At 35.0% G+C, this 26,813-nt stretch overlaps 1 pseudogene; it reads right to left on the bottom strand.

The window, feature by feature from the left end:
- Window positions 1-1,127: 1,127 nt before the first annotated feature.
- On the bottom strand, window positions 1,128-24,318 carry LOC120163658 (annotated as a pseudogene).
- Between the last annotated feature and the right edge of the window lie 2,495 nt (window positions 24,319-26,813).

Genomic DNA, 26,813 nt, shown 5'->3' with positions numbered 1-26,813 from the left:
AATTAAACCGAACCAAAAGTAACCCGAACCGAAAGCAACTTGAACTGAAATTAACCCGAACCGAAAGAAACCCGAACCAGATTTTAACCCGATATGAAAGCAACCTGAGCTGAATTTAATCCGACCCGAAAGCAACTCGAACAGATTGAAATTGATAAAAGTTATTAAACGATAAAAATTATTTTCAATAATAAATTAATTTGAATAAAATTGATAAATTATTAAAAATATTAGATTTATAATAAAATAATAGAAAGTTTAAGAGGAATATAAAAGTAAGAATCTAATTGTAAGATTAAAAATAATAATAAATAAAGTTTATTTATCTTGTTATAAAAATATTAGATTTATAATAAAAATTAATAGAAAAGAACTAAAACAAAGGAAATAATATTAGATTTATAATAAAAATAATATAAAGTTTACTTATGTTACGACTAAAACTTAACAAATAAAGTTATGTATTATTTTTAAAAAATTTAATAAAAATATTAAATTTATAATTGGAAATAAAAAATTTAACAAAAAATTATTTCTTTATCAAATAGTTCTCGTTATAAACTTTTCATACGAGATCAATATAAAATTTTGATAACAAATTCTAACACGAATTATAGGATCGTATTTGTGTCAAATTATCGATTTATCATCTCTAAATGATGGTTTAAATCAAAATATTGAACGACTGAATTGAAATTAAACCTAAATGATAAAATTAACAAAAAAGAAGACATATTTTTACAAATATTTATCAATTATTCTATATATACTTGATTTTGATTAGACTCATAACCAATTCAACTTTAATTAACCTTATCTAAAGGTCGTCCTATACCGAAAATCGACTGATCCGATATTGATCCGACCTGAAATCTAACAAATCCGGTATTAACCCAACCCAAAAATCAACCAATTTGGTATTGATCCGACTTGATATTGACCCGGTCCAAAAAATCAAACGATTCGATATTGATCCGAATCGAAAAACAACCAATCAAATAATCACCCAACCCGATTCACCATACACCCGAACTAGATCCGAACAAAATTAAACCAAATTTAATTTAAACCTAAAATTGGCTGACCCAAAATGACCCGACTGAAATCCGATCCAAATGACCTATTTGTCAGGTTGGCTCGCTCGGCCCACCCTCTAAAAAAAAATGGTACTGTTCCGAAACTCTCTTCGGAGGCAATTTCCGAAGTATAAACAACACCAAAGCCGATGGGATAATCTCCACCAACTGTTGAAAAAACAACAGAAGATTTTAGAAAATGAAACTTGTGGAACACGACCTAAGTTTGATCTAATTGTATAGCGTGAGTTAATGAGTAAGCACACTCCGGAAACCAAATGTACCAACCATGTAATATATAAGATTTAGGAGGGGATGGTATAGAACATCGATATCGGCATCCTCGTCAAAGGCTGAGACCAGAACCTTACGTATAAAGAAGTTTATGTAGTATTTTTCTACTTTAATTTTGATCGAACATGGCTCACCATGAGGCATCTTAGTACGAACAGGCACAGCATATCCCTGTTACGAAGCCAACCTGCCATGGAAACAGGGTCGAAAACCACATCGACTGACAGATAAACAGTTGAAAGGGTATCTAAGCCTACAATTACAAGTTAACAAACCTCAAACAGCTTTTTCTGTCGACCTCTGGATTCGACAGGGAAACGTCTCGACATGTAGAACAACCTAATGATGTAAGCGACAAACAAGTGAATACAGAAGGAACGGAAGCTAAATTCGGTTTGAGGCTTGATATCGACTCTTACCTCCCACCGTATAGAATGAACCCGGACGCAGCACAAAGTGAAATAACTGCAAAATGCAAAGAAATACACCAATGCATCACCTTTTCACTCACCCCCAATAAGTCCATTTACTTCTTTGGAATCCGTTTCATGAGTACTCGAACTTCGTTATGGCATTGAAAATGCAAATTCAAAGCAGATTTAAAGAAGAAAAACTTACTTGAAATGAAGACTCTAGCAAATTCGATTGCGATCGGGCTTTTACTTAATCGTATGGAAATCCATATTCACACCTTTTAGCACAAGAAACTCGGCTTCTTTAAATGGCATTATGAAATCCGAAAAACCATCACTTCAGTTGATGTGCAATTACATTGTTACTTTTACCTGAGCAAAGTATATAAATCCATTGATGCTTAGTATGTAGGTCTGAGTTTATTGATCGGAAGATTTCTCGCCTAAGAAACAAAAAATAAAGAAGAATCGGTGAGAATCAATTTAGCGTCGTGATTAAATTATGCGAAATAACGACCTAGCAAAGCATAGTTGTCTACCTGGTAATATATCTCGGCCCAGAAAAGAACAAGCAACATATATGTTGAAAAAAACAGAAGATTAGGAAGATCCAAAAGCACCATTTCGAGTGCCTGTATACCGATCGATGTTATAGTTAAAGCAGTGAAGCTGAAATAATAATATATCAATATTTCCGAATAATCTACTGATTTACCAGTACCGAAATTGGAATGTAAACAATACAAACATCTAGACATCATATGGCAGCAGTTCTTATGATACCCTAAAGATAACATGGCCATACTATCTAAAAATGCTCATTCGCTAGAAGCAACGATTAAAATCATGTGCATCGACTATAAACATTAGGACATACCTTGGATTTAATGAGAAACATGGTCTTGTAGAAACAGAAAAGAACAGCCCTCACTGTTAGAATGCTGAAGATATTCATTTTTTTCATTTTAATGTTATTTATATTATTATTATTATAATTATTATTATTATTATTATAATTATAATAATAATAATAATAATTATTATTAATATATATTATTTAATATTACAAGCCCAAAATGGAGGCCCAATTACAAACAGTGGCCCGGATCCAAAATCCCACAGTAAACCCTAAACCCAATTTAGGGTTTGTATCATCCAGCTGCCGCCGCTTAGTTTCAACCGTTGGATCTGGTTTGATCCAACGGTCCACAGTTTGCCAGAGGAAACCCTAGGGTATCAAAACCCTAGGGACACGTCCCAGCGCCGCCGTAGATTCCAGAAGACCACGCGGCGCTGCTTCAGTCTCGCCACCACTCCAGCCGCACACGTCTTTCCCAAATGGTGAGTCACCACTGGAAGTCCGGTGACTCACCGAAGAACCCCTTTCGGACCGGTTTGAGACGAGCACCGGTGATGGCTATAAAGCCATCACCCAACCTGCAAAGAAAGAAAGGAGACCGAGAGTGAAACAGAGAAACAAGATACTAAAAAAAACTACCAACGATCTCAGTCAACAACAACGCAGCAAAGAAACAGAAAAGAAAAAAAAAGAAAAAGAAAGAAGAGAAGCTTACTGAGGAAGCCACGACCACCGGACCTCACCAAAACCTTCGAAAAACCGAAGGTATATTTCTTAGATTTGCTCCGATCGGGAGCCGTTTAAAAGAAAAAGCCATCGGAACCATCATTAGGACGGTCCGATCTATGTTTTAGTATAAATTTTTTTTTTCCTGCCACCGAAGGCGGTGGCCGGCGGCGATGGCTGGCGGCGGAAGAACACCGAAGGACGGCTGCCGGCCGTCTGGCTTATCTCTGTTTTAGAGAGAAGCGAGAGAGAAATTGCTCTCTCAGAGAAGAGAGAGAGAGGAGAAAGTTCATAATGAGAAGAACTCATCTGAAGAAGGAAGAAGAAGTTCATAATGAGAAGAACTTGTTCAACCTTTTGCCTGAATTCATCACTTGATGGATCAGCTTTTCCAGAGAAAGTTCATAATGAGAAGAACTCATCTGAAGAAGGAAGAAGAAGTTCATAATGAGAAGAATTTGTTTAACCTTTTGTTTGAATTCATCATGTGATGGATTAAAATTTCCAGGTAGAGTTCATAATGAGAAGAATTCATTACTTGAAGGAGGAAGAAGAAATTCATAATGAGAAGAATTTGTTCAACCTTATGCTCAAATCCATCACTTGATGGATCAGCTTTTCCAGAAGAAGTTCATAATAAGAAGAACTCATCTGAAGAAGGAAGAAGAAGTTCATAATGAGAAGAGCTTGTTCAACCTTTTGCTCAAATCCATCACTTGATGGATTATCTTTTCCAGTTCGAGTTCATAATGAGAAGAACTCATCTGAAGAAGGAAGAAGAAGTTCATAATGAGAAGAATTTGTTCAACCTTTTGCTCAAATCCATCACTTGATGGATTATCTTTTCCAGTTCGAGTTCATAATGAGAAGAACTCATCTGAAGAAGGAAGAAGAAGTTCATAATGAGAAGAATTTGTTCAACCTTTTGCTCAAATCCATCACTTGATGGATTATCTTTTCCAGTTCGAGTTCATAATGAGAAGAACTCATCTGAAGAAGGAAGAAGTTCATAATGAGAAGAATTTGTTCAACCTTTTGCTCAAATCCATCACTTGATGGATTAGCTTTTCCAGAAGAAGTTCATAATGAGAAGAACTCATTTAAAGAAGGAAGAAGAAGTTCATAATGAGAAGAATTTGTTCAGCTTTTTGCTCAAATCCATCACTTGATGGGTCAGTTTTTCCAGAGAAGTTCATAATGAGAAGAACTCATCAGGAGAAGAACTCATCAGGAGAAGAAGAAGTTCATAATGAGAAGAGCTTATTCAACCTTTTAAATGACTCTATCACAGAAAGAAAGAGGTCAACATCATCCCCAGCGGAAAGTTCATAATGAGAAGAACTCATCTGAAAGAAAGAGAAGAATTTATTCAACATCTCCATACTAATCAAGTGAAGTCAAATGAAAAAAACTTATTATCTTTTCGTCTTTGCTCTATTCTTATTAAGAATAAGCAAAGAGGGGCAGCTGAAGATATTCATTTTTTTCATTTTAATGTTATTTATATTATTATTATTATTATAATTATTATTATTATAATTATAATAATAATAATTATTATTATTATTAATATATATTATTTAATATTACAAGCCCAAAATGGAGGCCCAATTACAAACAGTGGCCCGGATCCAAAATCCCATAGTAAACCCTAAACCCAATTTAGGGTTTGTATCATCCAGCTGCCACCGCTCAGTTTCAGCCGTTGGATCTGGTTTGATCCAACGGTCCACAGTTTGCCAGAGGAAACCCTAGGGTATCAAAACCCTAGGGACACGTCCCAGCGTCGCCGTAGATTCCAGAAGACCACGCGGCGCTGCTTCAGTCTCGCCACCACTCCAGCCGCACACGTCTTTCCCAAATGGTGAGTCACCACTGGAAGTCCGGTGACTCACCGAAGAACCCCTTTCGGACCGGTTTGAGACGAGCACCGGTGATGGCTATAAAGCCATCACCCAACCTGCAAAGAAAGAAAGGAGACCGAGAGAGAAACAGAGAAACAAGATACTAAAAAAAACTACCAACGATCTCAGTCAACAACAACGCAGCAAAGAAACAGAAAAGAAAAAAAAAGTAAAAGAAAGAAGAGAAGCTTACCGAGGAAGCCACGACCACCGGACCTCACCAAAACCTTCGAAAAACCGAAGGTATATTTCTTAGATTTGCTCCGATCGGGAGCCGTTTAAAAGAAAAAGCCATCGGAACCATCATTAGGACGGTCCGATTTATGTTTTAGTATAAATTTTTTTTTTCCGGCCACCGAAGGCGGTGGCCGGCGGCGATGGCTGGCGGCGGAAGAACACCGGCGGACGGCTGCCGGCCGTCTGGCTTCTCTCTGTTTTAGAGAGAAGCGAGAGAGAAATTGCTCTCTCAGAGAAGAGAGAGAGAGGAGAAATAGAGAAATGAAGGCTGGCCCTTTGGGCCTGCCGTTTTGGACCTTAAATAGGCATTCCCGAACGACGTCGTTTCGGGAAGGACTATTTGTGCAAATTTAAATTGTTAAATCCAGTCCGCAGCCATTATAACTTGTAACTTTTACATTTTAGTCACTAAATCGAGTTTATAATCCTTTTAATTTGGTTCTTTAATTTCATTTTTATTTGTTTTAGTCCTTTATATTAAAATAATATATATAGGGTAAATAACAGATTTAGTCCTATAATTTTAATAATTAATATTTTAATCTGAATATTATGTTTTAATTTATTTTAATCTAATATCCAAATTTTATATAGTTTTATTTTAGTCACTAAATTAATAAAATAAGAAAATAGCATGTTTAATCCCTATAATTTTGATTAATTATGAATTAGGCTTTTAATTTTAATTTTACTATAATTTAGTCACTAATTTTAAATGTTTTCATTTATTTTACTGCTTTTAAATATATCGTTCTAATTGTATTTTTATTGTTTTATTTAAATATTTTTATTATTATATATAGTCATAATATATAATAAATATAATTTATATTTTTTTCAATAAATTATTTTAATATTTTTCAATATCGAAGAAAAGGGCAGTCTTAATACAACTGGATGTCCTATTCTGGTATTTTAAAATTAAATATTATTATTTAATTTTATTTAAATTTAATTTTATTAATATCAAAGAAAAGAGCTGTCTTAAGGCACCTAGAAGTACTTTTCTGATATTTTTAAATAAATAAATATATTTTATATAATTTTGAAATAATAGGATTATAAATTAAATATATTTTGAATTTTTAAATTTCTAATAATAGAGACAATTTATAATTAAAAAGTACCAATTTTGGGCGTTGTAGGGGTGCTAATCATTCCCTAAACGTAACCGACCACGAATCCCTTTTTATTATTAAAAAGAAAGAATTTTTGGTTATAAACGCAGATCAACTCATCTTTTAACTGATTTTTTTCTTAAAAACTCTGTTAAAAGATAATTTTTAGGTATTCGACCTACCTGACCCAAAAGGCCGATGGCGACTCACAAATTATTTTTAAAACCATTTATTCACATCATTTATTCCGTCAAGTAATAAATATTTCGTGCCCGGACGAAAACTGGTTACGACAGCTTGGCGACTCTGCTGGGGACCGGTCAAACTTTTAAAATCAATTACAAATTGTCTCTATTAATTATAAATTAAAATTTATATATTTATTTTATGATTTTTCCTTTTCAAATTTGTTTTATATTTATTATTTTCATAGTATGTATATTTTCTTATTAATATTTCATTTTTGCAAGTATTTTATTTCATTATTTATTTTTCTGTCAAAGGTTTGAACATTTCTCCTCACACACAACACTTGCATTGCATAACATAAAGCTCTATAATTGAGTTGTCCTTTTTAAGTGGGAGTGAAAGCGATGTCTTCGTGAGAATTTATTCTCCGTGTCAGACCTAGCAAGTAACTTTCGGGGTTCATATGCTCTATGTCTTCGTGAGAATTTATTCTTCGTGTCAGGCATAGAGAAATGTATCCCCTCGAATTGAACTCGATCCATTTTAGTCTGTAATGGACTAGGATTGAGGGTTAGCAACCCAAGGGGGCAATAACAAGGACAATTCGGGTACCTTTATTCTTAGATCTGAAACCCTGCATATAATAAACCCTAGAAACTCTTCCGATCCGAAGCCATGCCGAAATTTTGTCCAAAATAGGTGTACACACAGGAGAAATGAATTCTAACTTTCCTGTTAATTTATTTATTTTCTTTACTAATTAAATTACATGTAAATTCAAATTATTTAAATTATTTAAAAGCATGTTTAAATAAAAATATTTAGGTAAATGTTATTATTAAATTTCTTTATTATGTAAACTAATTCATTTCTTTTTGTATGTTCTTTATTTCTTTTGTTTGCATAGCATCACACAGGATAAAAGGCATTGATCCTCGTGTTAATTGTCTCATTAGAAAGCCTTCATACATGGATAAAAAGTGTTCAAATCAAATAATTCTAAACTCAGAAGTAAGACAATGGGCTGAGGACTTACAAAGATAAGAAGGAGACAGTCTGTAGGATGATTATGTATCTGACTTGGCCAGTTATGCTCCAGTTTCGCTAAAAAGAAATGATATGCAAGATTTGCGAAGTATTTGGGAAAATTGGGATTCAAACAAAAAATTGCAGTTTTATCAGACTTACGGAGACATCCCATATTTGCTCTATGTCGAAGTTGATGATGAATTACTCAGAGCCCTAATTCAATTCTGGAATCCAGGGTACCATTGCTTCACTCTCAATAAAGAGGACTTGGTCCCTACTATTGAAGAGTACACAACTTTGTTACATATCGAAGGGGCTTTGGAGAATCGAATCTATTCAAAGTCAATTAAAACTCAACCCTTTCGAGTTAAATTAGCAAAGATTGCCGGTGTACGAGAAGAATGGGTGGCATCCCGTACAAAACAAAAAGGCGAAAGCGAAGGCATTGCTTGGACCAACATTAAAGAACTTATTCAGAGTCATCCAGATACTAAAGTACGATTCGATCTATTTGCTCTGGGTATGTATGGTATGGTCATCTTCCCAAAAGTATTGGGATATGTTGAAGCGGCAGTGGTAGATTTGTTTGAACAGCTACCGAAAAAGATTAATCCTGCTTCTGCAATCCTAGCAGAGACTTTCAGATCGTTAAATGCTTGTAGAAAGCTAGGAGGTGGACGATTCTCAGGGTGTACCCAGTTGTTATATGTTTGGATCCGTAGTCATTTCTGGAGGACAGAAAAGATTTCATACCGACGCTTTAATACGGATTACTCACCATTAAAAGAATTTCTGGAGCAGGAATGGCCGAAAGAAATTAAGAAAGATATGTGGATTAATGCCTTTCGAAATCTGCAAAGTAATGACATTGTTTGGCGAGCCCCGTGGCAAATCCAAAGGGAATTCTTTTACAAATGTGGAGATTAAAATTGGATAATGCTACTCGGATTATGGGGAGGAATTGGATACGCACCACTTCTGGTCATAAGGCAGTATGAAGGTCGTCAATTTGTACCTGTCACCGCTGGATTACATTCATCTGAGTTCGCATTCCACAGCAAAAATTATAAAAGAAATATCATGGAGGCCGTTACAGCTTGGAAAACAACTTTTTGTATCCGAGCTAAAGCAGCAAAAGAAATGCTAACTCCTGATTATGAGGAATGGAGATATGTCAGGAAAAATGAAAATATTCCTCTACCAGATCAAAATGAGGATATCTCTATGGAAGATCGCATTAAGGTGGTTCCATCAGAGATTGAAATCCTGAGAGCTGAGTTTGAAGCAGAAAAAGAAGGATGGTCAAGAGAATTAGAGCAAATGAGACGAGATAAAGCTATGTTGGGGGTTGATATTGACTTTCATTCATCACAATGTGCAATGTTGAGAGAAAACAAAGAAAAAGTTGATGGTGAATTTAGAGCATTAAAGAAAATTACCAAAAGTTATATAAATCCCGGAAAGCATCAGGACCAAGCCAATCAACGGTACAGATGACCAGAGAATTGAACATCGAGAAAAGTCGAGTTGAAGATCTGAAAGAAAAAAATAGCCGTCTACTCAAAAGCCTTGAGAAAGGAAAGCAAAAAATGGAAGATTTTGAGGTCGACAGAAGAGAGCGAATTATAAAACACAAGGCTGAACACCGCGAGATCATGAATGAAATGCAAAGAGAAAGGGGTCAAGCCAAAGATTTAGAAGAAATGAAGAATGACATCTTTGATAAATTTGAAGGTGAGAAAAATATCATGTTCCAGGGATTTGAATCTGAAATGAACCAGCTGATTGCTAAACTTGAAGTCAGGGGCCAAAAGATTGAAGAGTTCAATATTGAAAAAGAAAATGGGAGTTGGAAAGAAAGAATTTCAACACCAAAATTGAGGTAGAGCAAGAAGTGGCTAGCAATTGGATGCAAAGATGCAGAAACAGAATGTTCAAATCCAGAAGATTAATCAAAGAACGCAAGAAGCACGAACAAAACTTGAAGAAGATCTGGATCAGTCTAGAAACAAAAACTCAGAGTTTAATGCTTACATTTTGCAACTTGAAGAATCATTGTTTCAAGAAAAGGTTCGTCTAGGACCTAATGATCTCAAAGAAAGTAATGAGGAAAGTGCTTCACTACGAAGACGCATTAGAGATCTTGAAAAAATTCTGCACAATTGTCAAGTCAGAATCACTGAGTTAGAGCAAACTCTTGAAGGAACGAATGAACAATGGCAAAAGTCAACTGATTTCTATGTTGAAAGAAGTGAAGAAAGAAGTAATATGGTGTTCGAGGCCATGGTACAAATGAGCGAAGTTGCTAGATATGTTGGGGAACTAGCTGTTGAAGCCAAAATAATTGAGCATCACGTTGATCCAGTTTCTAAGTACGGAAAGAAGGTGTCATGGTTAATTAAAGAAATTATAGAGCTTAATAGGAAAGCTACGCCTTATCTGTAGTTATGAATTATTATAAAGAAACTTTTGTATGCCGATGAAAGTTGTTCTATGACAGTTAACTTTTTGGGATCAATACCTTTTCGCATACATACATTTTGCATACATTCATCATTCATTTCATAATTTTCTTTATGAATATTTTTTTTATTTTATTTATTAAGATAAAATTATGAATTAAAATCTGAAAAAAAAATAATATTAAAAGATTTTTCAATCGCAGTTATTCTGGCCAAAAGAGAAATACAACATCACTACGGTACTAGACAAGCTACTAAGAGAATTATGGAGGATAAAATACAACGTATTGAGGAACAGCATAATAAAGAACAAGCAGAAATGAGAATGAAGTTGGAAAAAATTGAAGACAGTATTGCAAATTCACAAGACAACATGATGCAGAAAATAGAAGACATGTTTAAAAGGCAGGCTATCATTGGAAAAATGCATGAAAATCCTGTATCTTTCAACCAAGAACCTATGTATCCTCTAGGTTTTCCACCAGAACTAATTTATCACTCTGGTACTACACCTATACAAATTAATGCTCGTACATCAGCATTTCAAGAAGCCAAACCACAGGAAAATCGACAAGAAGATCCTGCATCTTCAAGCAAAAATCCACTTATATCAGATGTGAAAATAGGGGATTTTAATGCTGAGCATCTAATCCGAGATTTGAATGAGCTGAATGAGAAACAAAAAGTAAATGAAGAATTGACCAGACATATCAAGAGCTTAGAAGAACGAATGAAATCCGTGGAAATAACTGAATCATTTTATGGGTTTGACGCCAGTGAGTTGAGTTTGGTTCCAGACTTAATCCTCCCCATCAAGTTCAAAGCTCCCAAATTTGATAAATATGACGGTACTACATGCCCTTCATCCCACATTACTATGTTTTGTCGAAGAATGGCAGGATATGTGAAGGACGAGAAATTGTTAATTCACTGCTTTCAGGATAGTTTGACAGGACCAGCCTTAAAATGGTATACTCAATTGACCAAAGCCAACATTAGATCTTGGAAAGATCTGGCTAAAGCATTCCTAGAGCAATACCGCCATGTAACAGACATGGTCCCTGATAGATGGACTCTCCAAAATTTGGAGAAAAAGAATAACGAAACGTTCAGACAGTATGCTCAGAGATGGCGTGACACAGCAGCCCAAGTTCAACCACCTTTGTCAGAAAAAGAGGCCACAGTAATATTTGTCCATACATTGAAAGCTCCTTATTTAAATCATCTAATGGGGAATGCAACCAGAAATTTTGCAGATTTGGTCATTTCTGGAGAACTCATTGAAAATGTCTTGAAAAGTGGTAAAATTGAATCAAATGAGGGGTCTAGTTCCAAAAGACCTATGTACCGGAAAAAAGAGAATGAAGTCAATAATGCAAATTCTTACAACAAAGATTCATCGAAAAGTGTTACAATAACCCAGCTAAGGGTTAAGAAAGAAGAAACAAACACTAATCGAGCAGAGTCCAGAGGATCTCGAAAGGAAAATGAAAGGTTGTCTTTTACACCTTTACCAGTACCATATGCTGAGATCTATGATTCGCTATTAAAAGCAGATGTCATACGACCCTATCCTTTGGTTCCCATGCAACCACCATTCCCTCCTTGGTATGATACAAAGGCACACTGTGTTTACCATGAAGGAATTACGGGTCATTCTATTGAAAACTGTTTGGCATTCAAAAGGGTGGTTCAAAATTTGATCAACACTGGAAAGTTAGAATTCAATACACCATCTGCATCAAATCATCCATTGCCAAATCATGGAGATAAAAACGTGAATGCAATTCAGGAAGAGAACAGAAAGAAAGCAAAAACTGACATTTCTGAAATTAAATCTCCTTTTGTTTGGGTATTCCAACAACTCTCTTTAGCCGGTATAATTCCACAACAATTCAGGCCAAAGCAGAATGAAGGCAAGAATTATTGTGAATATCATCAAGAGAAGGGGCATAAAATTCAACTATGTCCTGAGTTTAGGGATTTGGTGCAAAAATTGATGAACAACAGAGAAATAGAATTCTTCGAAGAAGAACCAGGGAAAAAAGAAGATGATGTTTGCTCATCAGAGGATTCTAAACCTAGTCAAAGAATAAATGATCCTGTGATCATTAATGTGAAATCATCTACGGTGATTCCTGCACCAATAAATCCGAAAGTAGTTATCACCACTCCTCTACCATTTCCATACAAAGATACCCGCAGGGTACCTTGGAATTATACTACCAATGTTTCAATGGTAGGAGGATCTGTTTCTCTAGAAAAAACAGAAGAGAAAATACAGAGTTTGGGTACAACATCGACGTCTGAAGCAGTAAGCGAAGTCGGATTCTTTACAAGAAGTGGGAGATGTTACTCTCCCGAAACATCCAATGCTTCAGAACAAGTGAAAGCAAAAGGAAAAGCCATGGCAATACCTCAGAAGGTATTTGATGATGAATCCCCTCCAGCATTCAATGAGCATGTGACAGAAAAACAAGCCCAAGAATTTTTGAAATTCCTGAAACATAGTGAGTATAGTGTGGTTGAACAACTATACAAACAACAAGCGAGAATTTCTATTCTTGATCTATTGATGAATTCAGAAGCACATAGAAATGCTTTGATGAAAATGCTCAATCAAACATTTATCCCTGAGGATATATCCCTCAATAAACTTGACAGAATTGTGGGACATATAGCCGCTGACAATTACATAACGTTCACGGATGATGAAATACCGGAGGGCGGAATGGGGTCAGTAAAAGCTTTGAACATCACGACACATTGTCATGGTCATGTGTTGCCAGGAGTATTGATTGACAATGGATCCGCTCTCAACTTGATGCCTCTAGTCACACTTCAAAGAATGCCTGTGGATCAATCACACATGAAGAGCTATCAGAATGTAGTGCGAGCCTTTGATGGTACTCAAAAAGAGGTGCTCGGGAAAATGGAAATACCGTTGTTAATTGGACCAGTCGTGTACAATATTGACTTTGTGGTGATGGACATCCACCCTACATATAATTGTTTATTAGGGAGGCCATGGATTCATTCAGCAGGAGCCGTTCCTTCTTCATTACATCAAAAATTGAAATTTGTTGTTGATGGACAACTAATATGCATCGGAGCTGAAGAAGAAATCATTGCGTCTGTAACAAGTGATGTTCCATATATCGAAACCAATGATGATGCTTTTGAATGCTCTTTCCGAGCTCTTGAATTTGTAAATGCAACCTTTATTGCAGAAGGAAATAAAATTCCATATCCCAGATTATCTGATTGTACCAGGATGACGGTACGACAAACTTTAGGCATCGGAGCTAAAGCTGGGAAAGGTTTAGGAAAGAATCTTCAAGGGATTTCGGTTCATATAAATATACAGATGAAGAAAGATCGTTTTGGGCTTGGATTTAAGCCCAATTTTCAGAAAAAGAACAAAGAGATGAAAAGAAGATGTGAAGACAGAAAGACAAGGTTGAAAGGGAAAGAAATCCTTTGGGAACACATGTTTTTCCCACAGTTGAAGACCACATTCAGATCAGGGAGAACAATTAATGTAGAACAACAGCTTGTTGAAGCCTTTAAAGAAGAAAAGTTGACGAAAGATCAAAACATAGATGAAGAAGCTATGAATGGATTATTTATCAACATGATCATGAATGACAACAAGACTGGCAAATACTTGGATAGGATTCGCCCATGTTTTCCTGGAGAAACACTCAACAATTGGACCACTGAAGATCTTCCTATAGTTTTTACTATTAACGCAGAGTAATATTCAGAACTAATCTTTATGTTTAGCTCAAAAATATGAAAACTTTTTGTTATCTTGTAAAGGAAATTATGTTAAATATAAGAAATTTTCTTTAAAATTTTCAGATGGCAATCATTCTTTACATTTTCTTACATTTTTACATTTATTTATTTCATAAATTTACTATATTCTTTCGGAAATATGTCCGACTTAAATTTGCAGGTGTCACCATTTTAATAGCATGTTTATTCCTAAATTTAATCAAGAGATTAATTTAGAGCAACCCATATGTCTGGAAGAAATCAATGGGTGTGAGGATGAACTGGAATGTGATGTGCCTACTGAACTATTAAGATTGGTAGAAAAAGAAGACAAACAAATTCTACCCCATAAAGAAGAGATTGAGAATGTGAATTTGGGAACAGATAAAGAAATGAAAGAGGTGAAAATTGTTACTACTCTGACAATCCAGATAAAACAAGAATTGATAAATCTCCTTCAAGAGTTCAAAGATATCTTTGCCTGGTCTTATCAAGATATGCCTGGTTTAAGCACATATATAGTGATATACAAGCTTCCAATCAATCCAGAATATAAGCCGGTCCAACAAAAGCTCAGACGAATGAGGCCAGAAATGTTATTGCAGATCAAAGAGGAAGTGATGAAACAGATCAATGCAGGTTTCCTACAGGCAGCTAAATACCCAGAATGGGTAGCCAACATTGTTCCCGTACCGAAGAAAAATGGGAAAGTTCGAATGTGTGTGGATTACAGAGATCTCAACAAAGCTAGTCCGAAAGATAGCTTTCCATTACCCCACATAGACACATTGGTGGACAATACTGCAGGGCACGCATGGTTTTCATTTATGGATGGTTTTTCAGGATATAATTAGATAAAAATGAATCCTGAAGACATGGAAAAAACCAACATTTGTAACCATGTGGGGCACATTCTGTTATAAAGTGATGCCATTTGGATTGAAAAATGCAGGGGCAACATATCAAAGAGCCATGGTAACTTTGTTTCATGACATGATGCACAAAGAGATTGAAGTATATGTAGATGACATGATTGCCAAATCCCGAACTGAAGAAGAACATATTCAAAACCTGAGAAAGCTTTTCAATAGATTGAGGAAGTATCAATTAAAGCTCAACCCCGCAAAATGCACTTTTGGGGTAACTTCCGGGAAACTTTTGGGATTTATGGTCAGCAAAAAAGGAATTGAGATTGATCCAGATAAAGTAAAAGCAATTCAAAATCTCCCACCACCCAATACAAAAAAAGAAGTTCGAGGCTTTTTGGGAAGATTAAATTATATATCTCGGGTTCATTTCTCAATTAACTGACAAATGTGATCCAGTGTTCAAATTACTTCGAAAGAACAATCCTGAAGTCTGGAATGAAGAATGTCAAGAAACTTTGGATATTATTAAGAAATACTTATCCAATGCCCCCATTTTAGTATCACCAATGCCTGATAGACCGTTAATTCTCTACTTGACGGTCTTCGAAAATTCGATGGGATGTGTACTAGGACAGCATGATGAATCTGGAAAGAAAGAAAAAGCTATTTATTATCTGAGTAAAAAATTTACTGATTGTGAAATTCGATATCCACCAATACAAAAACTATGTTGTGCCTTGGTGTGGACTACTCGAAGACTCAGACAATATATGTTATACCATACTACTTGGTTGATATCAAAACTTGATCCTTTGAAATTCTTAATGGAATCACCAGCTTTGACAGTCAGAATGGCTAGATGGCAGATGTTATTATCTGAGTTTGATATTGTATATGTCAACCAAAAAGCAATAAAAGGAAGTGTAATAGCTGATTTTCTGGCCAGTCGTGTATCAAATGATTATCAGCCTTTGAACTTCAATTTTCCCGATGAAGATTTGTTGTGCATATCCATGAATGAAGAAGTCAGAACAAATGATGCATCTACATTTTGGAAGCTTTACTTTGACGGAGCATCTAATGCTTTGGGACGAGGAATCGGGGCAGTGTTAATTTCTCCAGAAAATATTTATTATCCCTTTACAAGTAGACTGGAGTTCTTTTGCACCAATAACATGGCGGAATATGAAGCTTGTGTCATGGGATTGAAAGCAGCTATAGAAAGAAAAATCAAATGTCTCAAAATATATGGAGATTCATCGTTAGTGGTGTATCAATTGCGAGGAGAATAGGAAACAAAAGATCCCAAATTGTTGGAATATTGAAATTTTACCCTTGAATTAGTTAAAGAATTTGAGAGAGTTACCTTCAATTATCTCCCTCGAGAAGAAAATCAAATGGCAGATGCTTTGGCTACATTAGCTGCTATGTTTCAGGCAACTAATAAAGTTGATATGATGCCAATCAAAATGCAAGTATATGAAATTCCTGCACATTGTTATAGTGTGGAAGAAGAGGTAGATGGTAAACCATGGTATCATGATATTCTGCAATATATCAAAAATCAAAGTTATCCACCAAATGCATCGGAAATTGATAAAAGAACCTTGAGAAGAATGGCTGCTGGATATTTTCTTGATGGATAGATTATGTATAGAAGAAGCAATGATCAAATGCTATTGAGATGTTTAAATACCAGCGAAGCTAAAAGCATCATTGAAGAGGTACACAGTGGAATATGTGGAACACATGCAAATGGTCTTTCCATGGCCAGAAAAATAATGAGATATGGATATTATTGGGCTACCATGCACACAGATTGCATTGATTATGCAAGGAAATGTCATAAATGTCAGATATATGCAGACAAGATTCATGTACCCCCATCTCCTTTACATGTAATGACAGCACCCTGGCCATTTTCTATGTGGGGAATAGATGTCATTGGAGCAATCACACCAAAAGCATCGAATGGACATTGTTTCATCCTTGTGGCAATTGATTATTTTACCAAATGGGTTGAAGCTGCTTCATATGCCAATATTAAGAGGTCAACAGTCTGCAAATTCATAAAGAAAGAGATAGTTTGCCGGTATGGCCTACCAGAAAGGATCATTACAGATAATGCTCTGAACCTGAACAACAAAATGATGACCGAACTTTGTGCACAGTTTAAGATCAAACATGCAAACTCAGTGGCATATCGTCCAAAGATGAATGGGGCAGTTGAAGCAGCAAATAAGAACATCAAGAGAATCATTACAAAGACCACTGAAACTTACAAAGATTGGCACGAGAAGTTACCTTTTGCTTTATATGCATACCGAAATACTGTTCGAACATCTACTGGGGTAACACCGTTTTCTTTAGTCTACGGGATGGAAGCAGTCTTACCAATTGAAGTTGAGATTTCATCGCTTCAAATATTGAGAGAAATAAAATTGGATGAATCTGAATGGATCCAAGCTAGATTTGATCAATTGAACCTTATTGAGGAGAAAATATTGAAAGCTATTTGCCATGGACAGATGTATCAGAGACGGATGATGAAGTCTCATGACAAAAAAGTACATCCAAGAGAATTCCAAGAGGGTGATCTAGTACTAAAAAAGATTTTGCCTATACATAAAGATTTCCGTGGGAAATGGATGCCTAATTGGGAAGGACCATACGTTGTGAAAAAGGCCTTTTCCGGAGGAGCGTTGATCTTGGCAGAAATGGATGGAAAAATTCTGAGAAATCCAATAAACTCAGATTCTATGAAGAAATATTATGCTTGAAGAAAAAAAAAGAAGAAAAAAAAGAGAGAAAAAGAAAAAAGAAAAAAGAAAAAAGAGAAAAAAGAAGAAAAAGGAGGGGTCAAGGTGAAAACCCGCAAAGGGCATCTTGTAACCAAAGGAAGGATTTGAGTTGAAAACCTGAAAAGGCGGCTCAAATGCAGGTTGATATTAGGCATCTGGCAATTGAACCCTCTTAAGATTTTGACAGTTTGGGAGAAACTTCACATCTACAAGCATTTTGACAACGTTTGAGATCTTCCAGACAAAAGCTTACATCATTTCTCTAAATTGTGTCAACTTGATTAATTTAGAAATACTTATGCTAATAATTTGTTGAGACATTTGAATTTTTATCATTCTTATGCTTGCCATAACTTTGAATATAATTCTATCTATTTCAAGTTCAATTTATTTGATATTCAATTTATTTTCGAAAATTCAATTTATTCTTCTATGAATTAACATAATTTTGAAATAAGTTAAAGATTTCTGAATATCACTTTATGTTAATACTTTTAAATACATGGAATACAAAGTAAGCAAATCTTCACCATCTTAAAGCCATGAACAATAAGGTTGTTATGCTAGATACAACCGACAACAAGGTCAAATTCGACAAATCTACTCATCAATTGCTCCAATCGATCATCATTCAGTTCTTGCACATCTGCTTTCAAAAGTATGCCAAGATAGTAAAAGGCAACTTCTGCATCAATTGATCCCAGAGAAAAGAGACAGGACATTGATACCACCATGGAACATGTCTCTATACAGATTATTGTGTATGGTTTTTAGAGAAACCTAGAAGCATTTCCACCTCATCAGATCCAAGTGGAGCAACTTTATTCCTTCCAACCCATACTAGATTCCATTTTCAGCACTCATCAAGAACATACTTCTGGACACTCGAATGTGGCTCTTTGTCATAAGCTTCATGAGCCTTACAGATCCTTTCTATCAATTTGGCACTTCCTGTACATGTTTATAAACAGTTCAACTTTGTTCTTGGATCCCAGGAAGGCCATCATTTCTTTGTCAATGAAAAAGCATCAACACATGGAGGAAACAGAATAAGAGAGAATCTGTTCTCAATTGGCAAAATTATGAATATAGCCCTTTTCAGTGTAGTAGCATGGAAATGCTTCGAATCTACAAATTTTGGCTCTACATCGAATAAGTACTGTGATATCCTAGTCCAAACATTAACTGGAACAAATGTAATGTGCTCATAGCATCTTCTGGAAGTGTTCTTTGAGTTATCTGATCTGGTTTGGTAAAAACCAATTATTGAATTTGGAAGAGGAATGTGCTCATAGCATCTTCTGGAAGTGTTCTTTGAGTTATCTGATCTGGTTTGGTAAAACCAGTTATTGAATTTGAAAGATGAATGTGCTCATAGCATCTTCTGGAAATGTTCTTTGAGTTATCTGATCTGGTTTGGTAAAAACCAATCATTGAATTTGAAAGATGAATGTGCTCATAGCATCTTCTGGAAGTGTTCTTTGAGTTATCTGATCTGGTTTCGTAAAACCAGTTATTGAATTTGAAAGATGAATGTGCTCATAGCATCTTCTGGAAGTGTTCTTTGAGTTATCTGATCTGGTTTGGTAAAACCAGTTATTGAATTTGAAAGAGGAATGTGCTCATAGCATCTTCTGGAAGTGTTCTTTGAGTTATCTGATCTGGTTTGGTAAAACCAGTCATTGAATTTGAAAGATGAATTTGCTAATAGCATCTTCTGGAAGTGTTCTTTGAGTTATCTGATCTGGTTTGGTATGAACCACAGAACCAGTATTGAATTTGGAAGAGGAATGTGCTCATAGCATCTTCTGGAAGTGTTCTTTGAGTTATCTGATTTGGTTGATATAAAACCCAGAAACAATCATTGGAATTAAAAGATGAATTGCATGATCGTCTTCATTAAGAAGTTTCTTTTCAAGCTTCTTTTGCTTATTCCTTTCCCAAAAATCATAGCCCAGGTTTCGCCTTTTCTTGTAATTGGGATCATTGCATAATGGCTTCCCATCTTTTACCGGAAGAAATGTGTCAGTAACCTTAGCCATTTGAGCAGCACATATAAAATTTGCCAATTCTGCAATTGATGAATCTAGACCCCATCTCTACATGGCTATTGAAGCTTCAGCCTTTGAGAATCCCATTTTTGTCAAGTATAACAGTTTATTCTCCTCATCAGAATCAGAATTCAAGATTTCTCGGTATTAGAAGAACTATCGATATCTGTGAAATCATTTTGAAAGGTCACTTCATAATCAGATAAGTTGTTATCAGAATTAACATGTTGCATGAATGCAAGCTTTTCAAGAGCCTATACTATTGAGTTTTATTCTCAAGAGGTTTTGTGACATTATATCTACATCTACATTTGTCAAAGATGATAGATTCTCTGATTTGAAGAAGAAAGATTTATTGGGTTTCTACAACTGAAGAAATACTCAGTTCACCAATCTGAAATCAAAAAACTTAACATTCATGCATCATATTTAGGCATTTGCAAAAATAGGTGCATTTTCATTCATTTTTATCCATGTTGAATTTTAACAGGAATTTCAAAGATTTTAGCAAAGATTTTAAATCCATAACAATGGATCAACATTTCCAGAGAAAGTTCATAATGAGAAGAACTCATCTGAAGAAGGAAGAAGAAGTTCATAATGAGAAGAACTTGTTCAACCTTTTGCCTGAATTCATCACTTGATGGATCAGCTTTTCCAGAGAAAGTTCATAATGAGAAGAACTCATCTGAAGAAGGAAGAAGAAGTTCATAATGAGAAGAATTTGTTTAACCTTTTGTTTGAATTCATCATGTGATGGATTAAAATTTCCAGGTAGAGTTCATAATGAGAAGAATTCATTACTTGAAGGAGGAAGAAGAAATTCATAATGAGAAGAATTTGTTCAACCTTATGCTCAAATCCATCACTTGATGGATCAGCTTTTCCAGAAGAAGTTCATAATAAGAAGAACTCATCTGAAGAAGGAAGAAGAAGTTCATAATGAGAAGAGCTTGTTCAACCTTTTGCTCAAATCCATCACTTGATGGATTATCTTTTCCAGTTCGAGTTCATAATTAGAAGAACTCATCTGAAGAAGGAAGAAGAAGTTCATAATGAGAAGAATTTGTTCAACCTTTTGCTCAAATCCATCACTTGATGGATTATCTTTTCCAGTTCGAGTTCATAATGAGAAGAACTCATCTGAAGAAGGAAGAAGAAGTTCATAATGAGAAGAATTTGTTCAACCTTTTGCTCAAATCCATCACTTGATGGATTATCTTTTCCAGTTCGAGTTCATAATGAGAAGAACTCATCTGAAGAAGGAAGAAGTTCATAATGAGAAGATTTTGTTCAACCTTTTGCTCAAATCCATCACTTGATGGATTAGCTTTTCCAGAAGAAGTTCATAATGAGAAGAACTCATTTAAAGAAGGAAGAAGAAGTTCATAATGAGAAGAATTTGTTCAGCTTTTTGCTCAAATCCATCACTTGATGGGTCAGTTTTTCCAGAGAAGTTCATAATGAGAAGAACTCATCAGGAGAAGAAGAAGTTCATAATGAGAAGAGCTTATTCAACCTTTTGAATGACTCTATCACAGAAAGAAAGAGGTCAACATCATCCCCAGCGGAAAGTTCATAATGAGAAGAACTCATCTGAAAGAAAGAGAAGAATTTATTCAACATCTCCATACTAATCAAGTGAAGTCAAATGAAAAAAACTTATTATCTTTTCGTCTTTGCTCTATTCTTATTAAGAATAAGCAAAGAGGGGCAGCTGAAGATATTCATTTTTTTCATTTTAATGTTATTTATATTATTATTATTATTATTATAATTATTATTATTATAATTATAATAATAATAATAATAATAATTATTAATATATATTATTTAATATTACAAGACCAAAATGGAGGCCCAATTACAAACAGTGGCCCGGATCCAAAATCCTATAGTAAACCCTAAACCCAATTTAGGGTTTGTATCATCCAACTGCCACCGCTCAGTTTCAGCCGTTGGATCTGGTTTGATCCAACGGTCCACAGTTTGCCAGAGGAAACCCTAGGGTATCAAAACCCTAGGGACACGTCCCAGCGCCGTCGTAGATTCCAGAAGACCACGCGGCGCTACTTCAGTCTCGCCACCACTCCAGCCGCACACGTCTTTCCCAAATGGTGAGTCACCACTGGAAGTCCGGTGACTCATCGAAGAACCCCTTTCGGACCGGTTTGAGACGAGCACCGGTGATGGCTATAAAGCCATCACCCAACCTGCAAAGAAAGAAAGGAGACCGAGAGAGAAACAGAGAAACATGATACTAAAAAAAACTACCAACGATCTCAGTCAACAACAACGCAGCAAAGAAACAGAAAAGAAAAAAAAAAGAAAAAGAAAGAAGAGAAGCTTACCGAGGAAGCCACGACCACCGGACCTCACCAAAACCTTCGAAAAACCGAAGGTATATTTCTTAGATTTGCTCCGATCGGGAGCCGTTTAAAAGAAAAAGCCATCGGAACCATCATTAGGACGGTCCGATCTATGTTTTAGTATAAAAATTTTTTTTCCGGCCACCGAAGGCGGTGGCCGGCGGCGATGGCTGGCGGCGGAAGAACACCGGCGGACGGCTGCCGGCCGTCTGGCTTCTCTCTGTTTTAGAGAGAAGCGAGAGAGAAATTGCTCTCTCAGAGAAGAGAGAGAGAGGAGAAATAGAGAAATGAAGGCTGGCCCTTTGGGCCAGCCGTTTTGGACCTTAAATAGGCATTCCCGAACGACGTCGTTTCGGGAAGGACTATTTGTGCAAATTTAAATTGTTAAATCCAGTCCGCAGCCATTATAACTTGTAACTTTTACATTTTAGTCACTAAATCGAGTTTATAATCCTTTTAATTCGGTTCTTTAATTTCATTTTTATTTGTTTTAGTCCTTTATATTAAAATAATATATATAGGGTAAATAACAGATTTAGTCCTATAATTTTAATAATTAATATTTTAATCTGAATATTATGTTTTAATTTATTTTAATCTAATATCCGAATTTTATATAGTTTTATTTTAGTCACTAAATTAATAAAATAAGAAAATAGCATGTTTAATCCCTATAATTTTGATTAATTATGAATTAGGCTTTTAATTTTAATTTTACTATAATTTAGTCACTAATTTTAAATGTTTTCATTTATTTTACTGCTTTTAAATATATCGTTCTAATTGTATTTTTATTGTTTTATTTAAATATTTTTATTATTATTATATAGTCATAAATATATATAATAAATAATAATTTATATTTTTTTCAATAAATTATTTTAATATTTTTCAATATCGAAGAAAAGGGCAGTCTTAATACAACTGGATGTCCTATTCTGGTATTTTAAAATTAAATATTATTATTTAATTTTATTTAAATTTAATTTTATTAATATCAAAGAAAAGAGCTGTCTTAAGGCACATAGAAGTCCTTTTCTGATATTTTTAAATAAATAAATATATTTTATATAATTTTGTAATAATAGGATTATAAATTAAATATATTTTGAATTTTTAAGTTTCTAATAATAGAGACAATTTATAATTAAAAAGTACCAATTTTGGGCGTTGTAGGGGTGCTAATCCTTCCCTAAACGTAACCGACCACGAATCCCTTTTTATTATTAAAAAGAAAGAATTTTTGGTTATAAACGCAGATCAACTCATCTTTTAACTGATTTTTTCTTAAAAACTCTGTTAAAAGATAATTTTTAGGTATTCGACCTACCTGACCCAAAAGACCGATGGCGAGTCACAAATTATTTTTAAAACCATTTATTCACATCATTTATTCCGTCAAGTAATAAATATTTCGTGCCCGGACGAAAACCGGTTACGACAAATGCCATATAATGATTTGTTTTAGAAAAGTCTTAAAACAGCTAGTTAAAGCACTAAGATGGATATAGCACAACTCTTACATTCATTCACAACAAAGTTCATCAAGTGGAAAACCTTTTGTGTCGTCCACCCGTACTCCGACACTCGCAGTTGAATCCGACATAGTTGTACCTAAATATCGAAGCATTAATGCCATTAGAAAAGCATAATCTTGCACCATATGCTCATGAGTTTGGACAGCATCAGATGACATTATAAAAGTTGGATTGAAATAACAATGCTGGGGCTTACATGAATCTGATGAGCATATCATCAAGCACATCGTAAACACACAGACATATCAAAATTCATACAGAGAAAATCTGCAATGTTATTCTTCCTAGAAAACCCGAGTTCAAACACATAATCTTTGCAGACGAACACATAAAGATTCAAGCTTTACATTAAAACATCACATGCATTAATGGCATTTACATTTTCATTTGATCCAAATTTTGTTTCATTCAAATCCCACTGAAAATGCATGAAATTACCAGAGCAACAAATGAAATAAGAGCATAAGAAGCAGACAAAAAATTGAAAATGGATCTCTGCCAGTCCTCGGATTTATCAATCTCATCCCACCAACCAAGTATTCCCACGACATGTTTCAACAACGACGGTTTCTCTGTAAGAACAAAACCCATTACTCTCATCATCTGAAGCAACTCCTCCAACTGTGAAAACAAGGAAAAATAAATGAATAAATAACTAAAACCAAATAAAAACAGGAAAAAGTAGAGATCAAAGAAAACAACCATTGATGAGTGGGAGGAGGAGGAGAAGGGGGTGGAGGGATGGGACACGCTGATGATCAAGGTCCTCAACAAAATGTACCATCGTTGTCAAGCAGCAACAACGATGCTAGAATCATAATAAAAAATTTTGAAGCACCTTCCACAGAAATTCGAAGATCCACAAGAGAGAGAAGAATACCAGAAATGTATAACGATTATGAATTAAATAATGTTTCACTATTCAGTCTCTTTGCAAAGAGTGATCTCATAACAAATGAAATATTAATTGGAGATGACAAGTGGAGAAAAGATTGGAATGAAAAATCAAGTTTGAGGGGGAGTGTTAGAAATCAAACTTGATTTCAAGTTGAAATTGACAAAGTTGGCAAAAGGTGGCAAACACTAGAAGATTCTTGATTAATGAAGCATGATCTTGAATTACTTAAGAATTAAATGTGGAAAATAAACACGTGACAATTGATGATGGAAGAAAATTTCATTAAGACAAGGAACTCCATGTGGCAATACAAGAAGAATTTGGTAATTCCTAGATCTTTCATTAAGGAGGTTAATTACACTTATAAATATATATCTTTAGCATTAATATAAATGTATGCAAAGTGAAAGAGAAGGAATATGAAGATAGCTTAGAAAAGCCAGAATTAGAAATAACTTAGCAAAGCTATTAGAGAGAAAGGGTGAAGCTTAGCAAAGCTTAGAATATTGAGGTTGTGTTTGTAAACTAGCCGCATCTAGTGTTGTAGTGTTGTAGTATTGTACTATTGGGGTAACGTTGTTGTAACGTATTTTGTCTCGTATTAATAATAATTCGAGTTTTATAAATTACTGAGTGCCCATCTACGCTTTCAACAAGTGGTATCTAGAGCTTGGTTCGAGTTTAACGTGGTGGAGAAGATGGCCAACATGATTCAACCACAAATCCCGAGATTGACAAAGATGAATTATGGCAATTGGAGAATTCAAATGAAGGCGTTACTAGGCTCCCAAGATTGTTGGGATATCATCGATGATAGTTACACCAAGCCTGAAAATGCAGCAGCAGAAACAACCCTGACCAATGAAGAAAATAATGTATTGAAGGAATCCCGAAAAAAATAAAAAAAACGTTGTTCTTTATTTTTCAAGGAGTAGACGAATCTACCTTTGAAAAAATTTCTGATGTGACGATCACAAAACAAGCGTGGGAGATTTTGCAAAAATCTCTACAAGGTGCCGAAAAAGCAAATAAGGTACGTTTACAAACTCTTAAAGTTGAGTTTGAGATGTTAAAAATGAAAAATACAGAAAACATCGATGATTATATTAGCCGTGTAAAAGCGATCGTGAATGAAATGAAAAGAAATGGTGAATCACTTGACGAGATTATAGTGATGAAAAAAATTTTACGGTCATTGATAAGAAAATTCAATTATGTGGTTATAGCAATCGAAGAATCGAAAGATTTATCCCAAATATAGATCGATGATTTTGTGCGTTCACTTCAAGCCCATGAGCAGAAAATGAAACAAAATGAAGATTCTAAAATTTTGGAGCAATCTCTACAAAGCAATATGAATGTCAATAAATGAGAAGCTAGCAGCAGCTACATACGGGGTTGAGAAAATTATGGTGGTTATCGTGGAAGATACAGAGGAGGATTAAGAGGCCGAGGTAGAGGCAAATATCAACAAGGAAATAAATCCCAGGTACAATGTTATAATTGCAATAATTATGGTCATTATAGTTATGAGTGTAGATCTGCTCCTAAACAAGAATAAAGAAATAACGTAGGAGCAGCTGAAGAAGAAAAAATTGAAAAATCTCATGTATTCGTCACTCATAAAGAAAATGAAGAATTCAAGAAAAATATTTGGTATCTTGATAATTGTGCCAACAACCATATGTGTGGTCAAAAGGAACTGTTTGTGAAATTAGATGAAACAATCCATGGGCAAGTAACTTTCGGAGATGACTCGCACGCATAACTAAAAGGAAAAGCGAAGTCATGATTACTCAGAGAAATGGAGAAAAGAAATACATTTCAGATGTTTATTATGTACCTGTTTTGAAAAACAATATCATCAACCTTGGTCAACTTCTGGAAAAAGGATATGAAGTGCAGATGAAGAATCGCTCGCTTGCCATAAAAAATAAAGAAGGAGAATTGATAGCTCAAGTTGATATGACTTGAAATCGTCTCTTTACAATTGATATCGAGTCGGGAGAAGTCAAGTGCATGAAGACCGTGATCAAAGATGATTCATGGCTGTGGCATCTAAGTTATGAACATCTTGGATTTTCTGGATTGAAGCTGTTATAAAAAACAAGTATAGTGAAGGGACTACCAGAGATCAACCCTCCAAATCAATTATGTGAGGCTTGCATTAAAGGAAAGCAATAGAGACAAAGCTTTGAAG

The sequence above is a fragment of the Hibiscus syriacus genome, unplaced genomic scaffold (assembly GCF_006381635.1).
Source record: "Hibiscus syriacus cultivar Baekdansim isolate YM2019G1 unplaced genomic scaffold, ASM638163v2 tig00111493_pilon, whole genome shotgun sequence".
Lineage (NCBI taxonomy): Eukaryota > Viridiplantae > Streptophyta > Magnoliopsida > Malvales > Malvaceae > Hibiscus > Hibiscus syriacus.
This window is presented reverse-complemented; position numbering and strand designations above follow the sequence as displayed.